This window comes from Microcebus murinus, chromosome 13 (assembly GCF_040939455.1).
Source record: "Microcebus murinus isolate Inina chromosome 13, M.murinus_Inina_mat1.0, whole genome shotgun sequence".
NCBI lineage: Eukaryota > Metazoa > Chordata > Mammalia > Primates > Cheirogaleidae > Microcebus > Microcebus murinus.
In genome coordinates this window covers 33836456-33849898 of record NC_134116.1, presented here as the reverse complement: position 1 = coordinate 33849898, position 13443 = coordinate 33836456, and the positions used below count along the sequence as shown (strand labels likewise).

Here is a 13443-nt window from a genome sequence, read left to right as displayed (position 1 = left end):
ACAGATGAAGAACCTCAGATAGTTTCCCCAAATCCCATAAATAGTAAAGAAGTCTTCTTCCAATTCATGTTCTGAATTTTTCTCTAACTCTATGATAACCAAACAAACATATTAGTTCATGAAACTGTCAGTGAATGTTCAGAGTCTACTATGTCATAAATTATATACAAGTATTGTTATATTTATATAGTGTGTCTATAATAAAATATAGCAAGAATAAAAATCAAATAGGATATAATAAAAATAGAATGATAAATGTCTTTAAACATTCTTGATTGTATTAACAGTAGAAAAACAAATTTGCTCTTACTACAAATAATAAATATTGGCTTTAAAATTAATTTAATTTTTTGTGATACAATGATTTAAAAATCTGATTGTAGATTCAGTTGATAATTGGTTTGACAGCTCTAAATGTTGAAAAAAAAAGACATATCACAATTATATAAAATAACACATTAGGTGTGTTTCATTGCTAATGACAATGAATGTAAGTCCAAATTCCATGTATTCTCTCCCCTCCCATTTCCTCTGAAACTGTCATTTCCTTCTCATATCATAACTAATAATGAACTTGTACTTAGAGTAGAAATATCAACTCTGTCATTTTATTACTGCTCACTTGTGCTTACATTATTAGAATAAATTTTTCAATCTTCATTTAGTCTGTCAGTATGAGATTAGATCAGTTTAAACTAAATAATATAATGGACAAATGCTCCTAACCGAGAACACACAACCATCAATTGTTGGTACACGCTGAAAACAAAGCTCTAGTGAAAAAGCCATGATCAACCCTTCCCATCTCTCTCAGGACAACTCACCACCCATAAATGCCTGGCACATGGATCAGACCTTGTAGTCACTAGTATGTATCCATATATTAAATATTGATAAAGATTAATTTTATTATTTTTTAAGATTAAAAAATAAGTTTGTTCTTTCTATATGCCAATAATTCATTGTATATACCCCACCTTGGGGGGGTCCCACCTCATTTTAGAAACAATTTCTCTAGACCATACAGGCTGAAAGAGGAAATCTTGTCAGAAATATTGGCTTCCATAAGAACAAACAGACAAACAGAATGAGCAAAATTACTAAGTGATAAGAAAAACAATTCTGTTACCTCTTGAAAATTAACACTTTTGAACAGTAAGAGTAGCATTTTATTCAAGAGAAGTTATTTTCAAAGCAGGAAGTGTTCACTTGAGCAAATGCTCTTCATATTGGTAAGCAGCCTGCCTTTACCTCTTTTTATGGTATGTATAAATTCAGCATAGAGGACTCCATGAGATATCTGTTCATTCTGTGCAGAAAATTGAGTCTATGGTTTTCACAAAGATCATGGAGGTTTGATCGCGCACTTCTGGAATGATAGAGGTGGGTAAAGAAATCAGAGAAGAATTGCTCCTTAGTGACTAGACATAAAAATGATTAAAAAGTTGAGCTTTTTTACAACACACCCAGCAGGAATCTGGGGTCATTGCGATGAGGGGCACAAAACTTGTACCATCCCTATAAACAAATGCTCTATACGTGAAGAGGAAAAAAAATTATAGAATCTAGGTGGCGGGTGTATGGGTGATCACTGTGTTTTGATTCTTTCAACTATACTATAGGTTTGAAAATTTTTCTAATAAAATATTGGAAAATTACAATGCCAGAGGGCAGTTTTCTTGATATGATCTGGAAGAATGTGCTTGAAATTCAAAGCACAATGGCAGCAAGACAGAGAAAGACCTACCATTAGTGAGATCCTCCAATGTTACCTGTTACCTAAATTCCTTACCTATATCGCAAAAATCTGCCAAGGCAGAATATGTTCCCCCCAGGAAAGGAGCTCTGAAGGACAAGCAGGCATCGGGTCCCATCTGACAACACAGTGATCGCCAGCAGAGCCATCTAGGAACGGAGGGTGGAAACTGAGATGCTGGCACTTGGGGGGCTGCGAATGGGCTGAAGGAATGGGTAAGTAAGGAAAGCCTTTCGACTGTACAGGCTTCCTCCCCTAAGACAGAGTAGTTAGCGCACAGTCTTCTTGGATTGCTGTCAATTACAAGCAATGCTTACCTCTGGGTAATAGATGATATTATTGGAAGAGGACACACCCTTGCTGCCAGGCATGTTCTTCTTGGTGGGCTGCCCGCTTCTGCTGCAGAACTGAGGAGCATGCTGTCGATGGAGAAGAGCCTGAGCCCAGGAACACAAAGATGGGGCCGGTTTTGTTTGTGGGGCTCCCTTTAACAGCACTGGGCCTTGTATCTAGAGCAACTCACAGGGAAATAAATGCCCATCTTTTTCCAGCTCACCTACTTTAAATGGTTACTGACTTTAAACTTCAAGGAAAGTAAACTATCTGAACATATTCCTCTAGTGTTAGAAATATGAATAAAAGAAAGAATATTTTTTTTTTCTTTTTGAGACAGAGTCTCACTCTGTTGCCGGGGCTAGAGTGCTGTGATGTCAGCCTAGCTCACAGCAACCTCAAACTCCTGGACTCACACGATCCTCCTGCCTCAGCCTCCCAAGTTGCTGGGAACTACAGGGATGTGCCACCATGCCCGGCTAATTTTTTATATATATACTTTTAGTTGTCCAGCTAATTTCTTTCTATTTTTTTAGTAGAGACAGTGGTCTCCCTCTTGCTCAGGTTGGTCTCAAACTCCTGAGCTCAAACGATCTGCTGGCCTCGGCCTTCCAGAGTGCTAGGATTACAGGTGTGAGCCACCGCACCTGGACAAGAAAGAACATTTTCAAATATACTATGAATTATTTGAAACATATAAAATATATAAATCCCCATGTATTCGCTACTCAGCTTAAAAAGAAAACATTTCCAGTATAGGTGAACATCCTCTACATGTACTCCTCCCAATAAGGTTAAAATATTAAAAATATATTAAATATTAAAAAATATTAAATATTCATATTAAAAATATAAAATATTTTGCAAAAATAAAGAGTTTAGCTTTTGTCAAGTTCTATTTTTTCTTTACTAAAATCAGAATCCATAATACTGCAAAAGACTTCAGTGACCACATAGTAATCCAATTCTACTTCACAGGAGGCAAAAATGAATTAAATGCCTTGCCCACTGTTTTACACAGACAGTGATGAAATCAAGATCAGAATCCAGTTCTCCTCACTGTTAGTCCGTGTACGCTACATTTTCTCACTTAGGGAGACTGCCCCACAAATGTCCTTTTTCCCAGAGTGATAGCCCTGCGACCAAGGTGAAAACAAAGCACTTGTTGTACAGATTATTTACTGCATATAAACTTGCTTTATTAAACAGATGAACAAAGCATTTCTTTGAGCAACTAAAAAACTAAAAAAAATAGTTCTGTTCTATAAGGTACCCTTTCTTGAGGTGACATTTGTTGCTGTCCTGGAATTTTATATGTAAGATAATGTCTCTGCTTCATGAAACTCCAAGTTTCCCTAATACACAGCATCCTTATCATTGCTTTTCAATGAGCGATTTATACTCACAACCTTCAAACTTCTATGGATTACTAAAAAAAAGAAGCAGCAGCAGCGAATCTGGGTTAATATAGTGACTTGACATAGGACACATTCTAGAAAGAAGTTTTGTTATTTAGCTTACTCATGTTATTTCAGTAGACAGAAGTAATGGTGATGGAAACAAGGAACGTGAGAGTGTATAAGGAAATAGGAAAAGCCAGTCCAGTTATTGCAGCTTCATTTTATGTTAAATGTTGCATAAATGCATGCCCACCTGAATTTTATCTGAAAGATATGTCTCTTCCAAACTGCTTTAGAAAACTGCAGGTTTCCCTGATATGAAAAAATCTTTATCATTGTCAGTATCATGAACAGTTTATACTTAGGATACTGGACTGCCATTGTCCTGTATGTGTGGCAGGTCTGATTGTACTAGAACCGGCCACTCCTCTAGACAGCCCATAGCAAGTTCCTGGCCCCAAGTGTAGGAGAAGATGCTATCAGAAAGACTAAATTTGTTCCTTAAGGCCATTACAGTATAATTACATCACAGGAAGGGAAGGGCTCACATTGACTGGATTTCGCAGAGACTGTGCAGGGTATTAGGGTTGCTTGAGCTTGGAGATCCTTCACCATGGTGATTATACCTCAGATAGTGCTGACATCTTTAGTGTCTCAAAACCAGCATCCTGAGATTCACCCAGATGTTAGTAGCAGTTGCCTGTCTGACAGCTGACCACCTCAGGGTTGAGATGATTGGGAGAATAGGGAGGTATAAAGAAAGTAACATTTATCAACCACCCACCATGAGCTAGGTGCTGTGCTTGGAAACACATATACTTTATCTTGAATTCATATAAAACTTGAGAGGTAAGTATTGCTCTTCCCTTCAATGGGGAATACTCCAAAGCTCATGTTCTTTCTGGGACACTGCACCGATGAATAAGTAGAATAAATAAATAAATGTAACTGTTTATTTTTGTAGGTAATTACTCCCTTATTAAAATAAACAAGTAAACCAATAAATAAAATGACTCAGAGGAGTCTTAGTTATAGGTGTGCTCCCTACTGGCACGTATATTCCCGGCAAAAGATCAACCCACATTGACGATGTTGACATAATCTTTGACAAAAACCTCAGTATAATTTATCCTTGTTCCATGTGAAGAAATGGGAGTGAGGAGTCACTCAGTGAAGGAGAGGGGGTGAGTAGGCGTCTGGCCTGTCCTAGCTCGGTGCCTTCTTAGACACTAAGACACCTGGTAGTCATGTTAGGAGCAGTGACCACCACCAGGGCATTTCCTATCTGCTCCTAAGAAAGATCCCCTGGAAATGTATTTCGAAAATTTAAAAGTGATTTGTTTCTAAGTGTCTAAGCTTTTCCTTTCAATTATCGTGATTATACTACAATAAACAATGTAACAAGCTATTAATATATTTTCTCCTGCATTAAATGTTTTGTGTTTTGAATGCTAAACCCCACTAATAGAGAAAGGAACAAACCAAATATCTCAAAAGTCTGTCATCCTACCTAATGAATTATGCAATTTAACCCTAAATTTATAAGACTGACCTTTGGGCAAACCAGATCTGCTGCGTGGTGACTCTACCCTCATAGTCTTCTCCACTTTTGTCTAAAATGACACCTGTCCGGCTGCAAGATGTGTGAACTCCGGGTACAAAAGGCAAAGTGAGGAAGAAGGCAGAATCAGCCTGTCATGAACTCCTTTCAGCCCTATCTAAGTAAGAAGCACTGGGAGGGAAGAATCTGAATTCTTAAATTGTGCTACAGTGGCTGAGATCAGCCTTTTTATGTGTCTAAACCGGAGATAAATTATGGCTAACTCAAAATACAACATGGTGATTTAGCATGGTTTTAATTGGATTTGGGCAATAAAAATACCCTTTGCTACTAAAACAGAAATGCAAAATTTGAAAATGGAGGTTATACAACCTCTTTATGACAAAAGAGCAGTCTTTTGAAAGATTGCCCTTCTCACAATAGAAGCTGATTTTATATTCCTAATGAGGCATGGGAGACACAATCTATTCTTGAAAAGTTTCAGCTCTCTTCAGTGTTCTCTATTTAATTAGAATTGCTCCCTATACTAATCTCCCTAGCTAGCAATCTAATAGCCATTAGCAGAATTTATTTACTGTTTAAATTGCTACTTAAAGTTTAGGCTTGGTTCCAAGGATTTAGGCAGGTAACCAAGAGAAGGTTTGGCCTTTTAAGTCAAATCCTTGCCTCATGTCTTCCTTCAATGTATACACAAGAAAAATAAATAAATAAACTCAAAGTCCTGGGAAAGGAGACTTGTTTTTTTGGGTAGGGGCAGGGAAAGGAGGAATGAGAAGTGAGGGTACAAACAGATAATAATTACTTATATCTAAATGTACCTACAAATTTGTTGAATTTTGAAAAAAATTTAAGTTGATCCTTTTTCTCTTTTTTAGAAGCACATTTACAAATGTGAATCTTAGCGTTCAATAATACACGAGACAGACAACAGATGAAAACAATAGAAATAGATCTGCCATACTTAACAGGTTAGCAGCTTTTCTTTTACCATGTGGGAGAAGAGAAAACTACAGGAGTAACCAACCTGGAATTTGGGAGGTTCACAATGATTATAACCCAGTACTTTCACTAGGCAACCTTACATTTAGTAGTTCTATCAAATTCAAATAAAATATGAACTTTGGTATTTTGATTTTTAAATTCACAACTCTTCTTTCATTTTTAGATTAATTAGAACAGCCACACACACAATAGTTATTATGTTAATAGTATAATAGTTATAGTAGTATAGTATAATAGTTAATAGTATAATGGTATAATAGTTAATCGTATAATAGTTATTATGATTAGAAAAATCAATGAAAATAAAATAATATATTTTCAAATGATAATTGATCAGGAATTGAATGGTAAACTTTGCATAAACTATTAAATAAATTGTTCTTAAATTTAAAGACCATGAGAAAATTCTTAGATTGTCCAAATACTTTCTCGATTCTGGTTCACTAAAATATAACACATAAAGGAGATAGAAAATATATTTTCATGGCTTTCTCTTTAGGTATATTTCCAAATTAAGTAATTTATAAATCAAAAACATTAAGATTTGTGTATTATTTCATTGTTTATAAGAATAGAATTGATGAGAAGTAAAGGAATAATATCTATTACTAATCACTGACTTGAAATAGTAGTAATGACAATGACAATTGTAACAACCAAAATATTAATAGTATTAGGCCTCATAAAAGAAAATCATTTGGAATAATCAAATTTTAAATAATAAATTGTTGCCCACGTATGAAGATGCCAGAACAAAAATATCATCAAGTAACGAAGAGTGCATTTAAGAGAGATTTCTCTGCAAACATCAATAGAAGAAAATAGGATACAATCAGAGCATTGAACTTGAAATCAGACATCTAGGCTTGAATCAAGATATTTTCATCTGCTTACTATGTGATTTAGAGCAGTTCTCACATCCATAAGAATTCAAATTTCCTCTTATGTAAAACAGGAATATTAATGTCTGCCCTACACCCATGTCAGGGCCAGCTGTGAGGATCAAAAATCAAAATGAGATAGTGTATGTGAAAGCAAGAAGTCAATAGTGGGGCACTGTACCATAAAATGTAAAAAAATTACTATGATTTACACAGATATAGCTCTGATTTCCATATTAAGATCTTAATCTAAAGTTCAGGGAAAAAATAGAGCTACAGTCCACTGAGCTACAGTGATATTTAATATAAAATGACTTTATTTTCGATTCATCCTGCCTTACCCTACAATAAAAGTGAAATGGCTGTCAACCAAAGTTGCTATTTATGAAGTGCTTTGTTTATTGGCATGCATTTATGCCTCAAATGTTGCAATCTAAGGCACATGCTAGACTGGTTATAAAATATCCCTTGCCCTGAAGAGGATTATACAAATCAATTTAAAGAAGACAGTGGCAATATAGCATAGTTTTGATTATGAAGCAACACACAGAAAAAGTTGTTTCAATCCCTCTTTAGTATGTGAGTAAACTCAGAAAAGTTTAGAAATCACCCAAGGCCAGTCAGCCAGCAAATTGCAACACCAATGATAGAACTATCTATCAAGTTCCCAAGTTAGTGATTTTGGCTATTATGTTTGTATTGTATCACATTAAAATTTTTGGCACTCTCCTAGAGACCCATCAAAGCTCTAATAGGTCGCCTATCCATTTTCAGAAGAAAAATATACATTTAATATGGTTTTCTGGGTTTAATATAGGAGGCTTAGTTTCTCATTTGTTAAAGTCCCATCCATTTGTCACCAGGCAGTTAATTTATAATATATTGGTAAAGCCCTAAAGAGAGAGCAAATCAGGCAGAACTATTCTAATTCTAATTAAGAACCAAGTCTGGCTGGGCGTGATGGCTCACACACTCCTGTAATCCTAGCACTCTGGGAGGCCGAGGTGGGTGGATTGCTCGAGGTCAGGAGTTCGAAACCAGCCTGAGCAAGAGTGAGACCCCGTCTCTACTATAAATAGAAAGAAAATTAATTGGCCAACTAATATATATAGAAAAAATTAGCCAGGCATGGTGTCACATGCCTGTAGTACTGGCTATTCGGGAGGCTGAGGCAGCAGGATCACTCGAGCCCAGGAGTTTGAGGTTGCTGTGAACTAGGCTGATGCCATGGCACTCACTCTAGCCTGGGCAACGAAGCTAGACTCTGTCTAAAAAAAAAAACAAAAAAACAAAAAAAAACCAAGTCTTTCCCGAGAAAGACTTGCTACTGGTCTATTGGTGATGGTTAATTTTATGAGACAACTTAGCTGGGCCATGGTACCCAGATATTTGGCCAAATGTTAAACATTTTGAACGTTTTTGTGAGAATGTGTTTCATGGATGACCCATTCATTCGAATGCATTTAAGGAGTATCTACTTTGTGTCAAGCATTGCAATAAGCACCAGACACATGAAGAAGTCCTCATCCCTGTCTTTTAAAAACCTTACAATCAGTTCAGTAGAAGGATAGAAGTGAAGTAAGAGCAATAACATGAGATAGCTGCCCCCCACAAGTGACTGTGAATCCAGTACTTTGGGGAAGAAGATAAGTTTTTCTTTAACTACTTTCTTACTCTTCTAATTCATTCCACATAAAACAATCAGCTTTTTCCAAAATTACTACTTCTTCATACCCTTTCTGTCTTAGATGACATTAGGATATCTTTACTTTCTGTTGAATTCATTCATTCATTCATTTCTTCACGAAATACTTACTGAGCACTTCGTATTTATCAGGCAATGGGCTTGGCCCTTGAAATCTGGATATGAACCAAGTAAAAAAGGTCTAATGAAGAGAAAGACACTAAACAAACATGACACAGATAATTAAATAAGTACATTGCTAAGATGTGCTGTGAAAGAAAAAGACTAGATAATATGAGAGCAAATCACAAGGAAACCTTATCTAGACTAGGGGTTAGAAGCAGCATTCTTAGGGAGGTGACATTTTCATGAATTTTAAAGGAAGAATACGTTTTTCAGGTGGATTGATGTGGTAAGAAGGTTAAGGAAGGGGAGATTCCATGTAAAAGCAATAGTATTTGTGAAGGATGTGTGGAGGGAAGGGAAAAGACTGAAGCTAAAAAGAGATCGAAGGCAGACTACTGTGGCTAGAGTGTAAGGGAGCAGGTGTATAGGTAAAGGGTTGGGGAAGAAGCATTTCATTTTGGGTCTTGAAAGAACTTGAACTTTGCTCAAAGAGCAAAAGGATGTCATTGAATACTCTTTTAAAAGAATAAAAATGCTTAGAATACATTCTTAAAACATATCTCTATTTCAGTCAATCGGAAAATGTCATGGAAGGGCTAAAAATGGATCCAGAGAGATGTGTTAGGATCAAGTTCATGTTCTTTAGTCTGACATTCAAGGTCCTTAGAGGTGGGCCCAAATCTATTCAATCTTCTTTTTCATGTAACTCTTACATTATTGTGAATTTCAGTCTGAGTGGTCTATTCATCATTTCCTGAAGAGGATTTTGCTCAATCCTGACTTTTGCCTTTTCAGGACATTTCCTTACTACCTATTTTTAAAGACCCAGGCAAAATTTCATCTGTCTTCAGTACCCTGGTTGACCATTGCTGCTTTCTCTGAACATCCAAAAAGACTATTATATTTCTGCAAATTTAAATCCCAACAGATTATAAAAGGCACCATTATTTTTGAACTATGAAAAAATTAAACGTACTGCTGATAAATTCATGACAAAATCTTAATGTTAGTCACCTGAGATCTGTAAATTAGTCATACCAGCTTATCATTGCTTTGACATTTCTCTCATCTATTCATCTACTTGTGGGTCTCTCCCTTTCTTAGGATCTTATAAAGCACTTAGTTGTTTTTTGCAAGAAAAATTAGAGTGCAATTCTTTCTCCAAAACCAGAAATTTGTTTCCTTACTGTGAAATATAAGCCCAATAGCATAATATTTAACATTTTTGCCTTTTGAATGCATAATCTTTCATTTCTATGCTGTTTCACGAAGACGTTTTGAAAAACAATTACAATTTAAATGTGTAAAATGCATATTAGCTGAATTGAAGTGGGACAATATGAATAACTGTGATCAAGTTAAACCACAGCAAACAATGAAAAGTATGCCCTGACAACTGCCTAGCCAATGGCAATTGTAAAACACCATTGATTGTAAGATACATTCTAATTTCAGAGATGCATAAATGAGGATACAAATGTTCATTTTAGAATTAAAAAACTTTCTTATGTCTCTAACATTCAATCAGTATTTAAATTTTGCCATGTATTATTATTCATATTCTTTCTTTCTTAAATATCTATAGTATACCTTTACTTTCTACTGAATTCATTCATTAATTCATTTATCAGATGCTCATTGAGCACCTCCCATATGCCATGTGGTGGCAGCTCTGCTCAAATGAACAGCTGCCACTAGGCCTCTCTTTCCCTTAAAAAAAAAATCCCTCAATTGGTGGCGTTGTCACAAATCCAGTTGTGAAGTTATTAATGGAACGATGTAGTACTTGGGAGTATGAGTGAATTCCTAAAGTCCTTCTTTCTGTTTATGCCCTCAAAATAGATAAACATTGGATAAAACTAAAGTTTACAAGTCCATTAACGTAGCTATTTGTTTTAGTAGGAACACTGCAAAAATCTATATCTGTACACAAACACACAGACACTCAAGTATTTACATACACACATACATTTTCTATGGAGATATTATAGTACACTGAAGAACATAACTATATTGTTAATATCAATAATATCTGTGTAACAGTTCACTGATAACAAGGTACTTTATTTAAAGAGAAGTATCTCTTTTAGTTGTTAGATCACACATGCAGTATGTATTATTAACCACCATTTGCAGGGAAGAAATTGAACCACAGAGAAGTTAAGTGACTTGCCCCTGAAGACACATGTCCTGTGACTCTATAGCCAGTGCTCTTCCTATTTAGTCATACTATGAATTTTACACCATTGCAATCTTACAGATAGTTGCTATGGTTTGAATATGGTTTGTTCCCACCAAAATTCATGTTAAGATTGGTCCCCAATGTAACAGTGTTGAGAGACAGTGGGACCTGTAAGAGGCTTTGGGTTAGGAGGCATCTGCCCTCATGAAGGGATTCATTGCTATCTCCTAGAAATAAGCGAGTTCTCACTCTCAAGGGACCAAATCAGTTACTGAGAGAGCATGGGTTGTTATAAAGCAAGGTCATCCCTTGTGTTTTGTCTCTCCTGCATGCACCCACTCCCCCATGTGATGCCAGCTGCCATGTTATGATGCAGTTTGAGACACTCATCAGAGGTGGCTGCCTGATTTTGAGCTTCCCAGCCTCCAGAGCTGGAAGTCAAATAAATCTCTCTTCTTTATAAATTACCTAGTCTTAGGTATTCTGTTATAGTAACAGAAAATGGACTAAGACAATAGTAATATCCAACGATAATAGTTTCACACACTTTCCTTCCCAGACTTCTGTCTTAGTAATGGATAGTCTGATTTCAAGTTATTTGTTATACAAAAAATTTCATTGCTTTGCAAAAGGAATTACCTGTGTCTTTTTTCAATAGAGGTTTATGTTAAAAGTATGCTTAAGTTTGTCAATTATTTATGTAAATGGGCAGAAAATAACATGTTAGTACCTATCAACAATCAAAGATGAGTCTAGAAAGAAAAAAAAGAGCTTCTTAACAATACATCTTTAATCAATAGTCTAAATTTTTTTACTAGAGTTTTATATATTATGATTTATACTCATCTTTTCCTCAAAAGTTTTAAAATAACTCAAAGTAAAAAATAATATGCATGTCATATATTAGTTAAAACTAGGATAAACTAATAATTTCACTTAGCAAACCATCTTAAAAGTATGGTTTTCGTTTGGCATAGTTTTCAGGTAACAAAGGGGTCTTGTGAATCTTATGAGACAATTGACAAAGTTTTACTATTTGAAACAAATTTATATACAGTAAGAAACATCAATGAACAACAATTGCAACATTGACAAACTCACAAAATACATATATCTTCATATATATATATGTATGTTTATATTTAATTACTAGGAGCTTGGTTTGTTGTCTGGACTAGAGTGCAGTGGTGTCATTATAGCTCACTACAACTTCAAACTCCTAGCCTCAAGTGATCCTCCCACCTCTGCTTCCCAAAGTGCTAAGATTACAGGCATGAGCCACTGTCTTTCACCTGAAATTTATTAATTCTTTTATTTCATGTCAGTTTCATCTCTGCTTTAAGAATGAATCCCTTTCTCTCCACACTTGGCTGTCTGTGGACTCCTACCCCACCATACCACTTTTGGAGAATCATCAAAGTCCCTTTGCAACTTTACCCTCTCTGGGAAACTTCTCTGATCCCACTTACCACATCCAAGATAAAGTTAATTGCTTCCTTTTCATATGTATTTTAAGTCTATCACATGTATTATACTCTGTAGTCTTATTTAGTTGTCCTACACACAAGTTCCAGGAAAGTAGGAGATGGGGGTCTTGCATCTTCAGTATTTAACACTGTTCCTGAAGAAGGGGGGTAGTAGCAGTTGGAATTCAACTGAAACATAAAATTATAGTTAATAGTTCTTTAGTATTTACTTTTTAATCACAAGGGCTAATAATTCACACATATCTCCTTAACTTTCACAACAACCTTAGAAGCAAGAATTACTATCTCTCAGATGAAGACTAGGCTTGGAGAAGGTAACCAACTTGCCTTTTGTCACAGCTAGTAAGTAACGAAGAAGGGCATTTGTACAGGGTAGCTTGTCTCCAAAGCCAGTGAGCTTAAAGCACTACAGGAAAGTAAATGTATCAGACATATACAGATATTTCACAAACATAGGTCTTTTTTCCAATAGAGGAATTTTAGAGGCTTAGCACTCAAAATGGAAATTCCAAAGTTATGGTCACAGTAATTTCCACTTGTCCTTTGACCTCATCCTCCCTCACACAGCTTCCTTGTTATGTATCAGACGGACACATTACATTTTCCCCATTACTACCTCAGCTTCTTCTGTGGCAGGATTTCTTAAACTCAGCATTATTGGCATATTGGGCTGGATAATTCTTCATTATGGGGGACTGTCCTCCTGGGCATTGCAGGATGTTTAGTGGCAACCCTGGCCTTACTCATGAAATGCCAGTAGCTTCCTCCTCCCACTCCCACTAGTAAAACTCAAAAATATCTCCAGACCTTGATGAATGTCACTAGGAAGTCAAATCACCCAGGGCAGGAAGTTGATAATACTATCGGTCATTTTCTATGACTTAGAATCTAAGGCCTAGATTATCAGATTCCAAAGGGCTATGAGCAATTATTCTTCATTTGCTTGTCCATAGTCACAGATCTAATGAATGCTTCCCCAGCCCCCACATACCCTAATACCTTTTACAGCAAAGATGCACAATAAATATTAA

General features: G+C 35.9%; 1 pseudogene; it reads left to right on the top strand.

The window, feature by feature from the left end:
* Positions 1–1380: 1380 nt before the first annotated feature.
* On the top strand, positions 1381–1541 carry LOC142875338 (uncharacterized; annotated as a pseudogene).
* The last annotated feature ends 11902 nt before the right edge of the window (positions 1542–13443 follow it).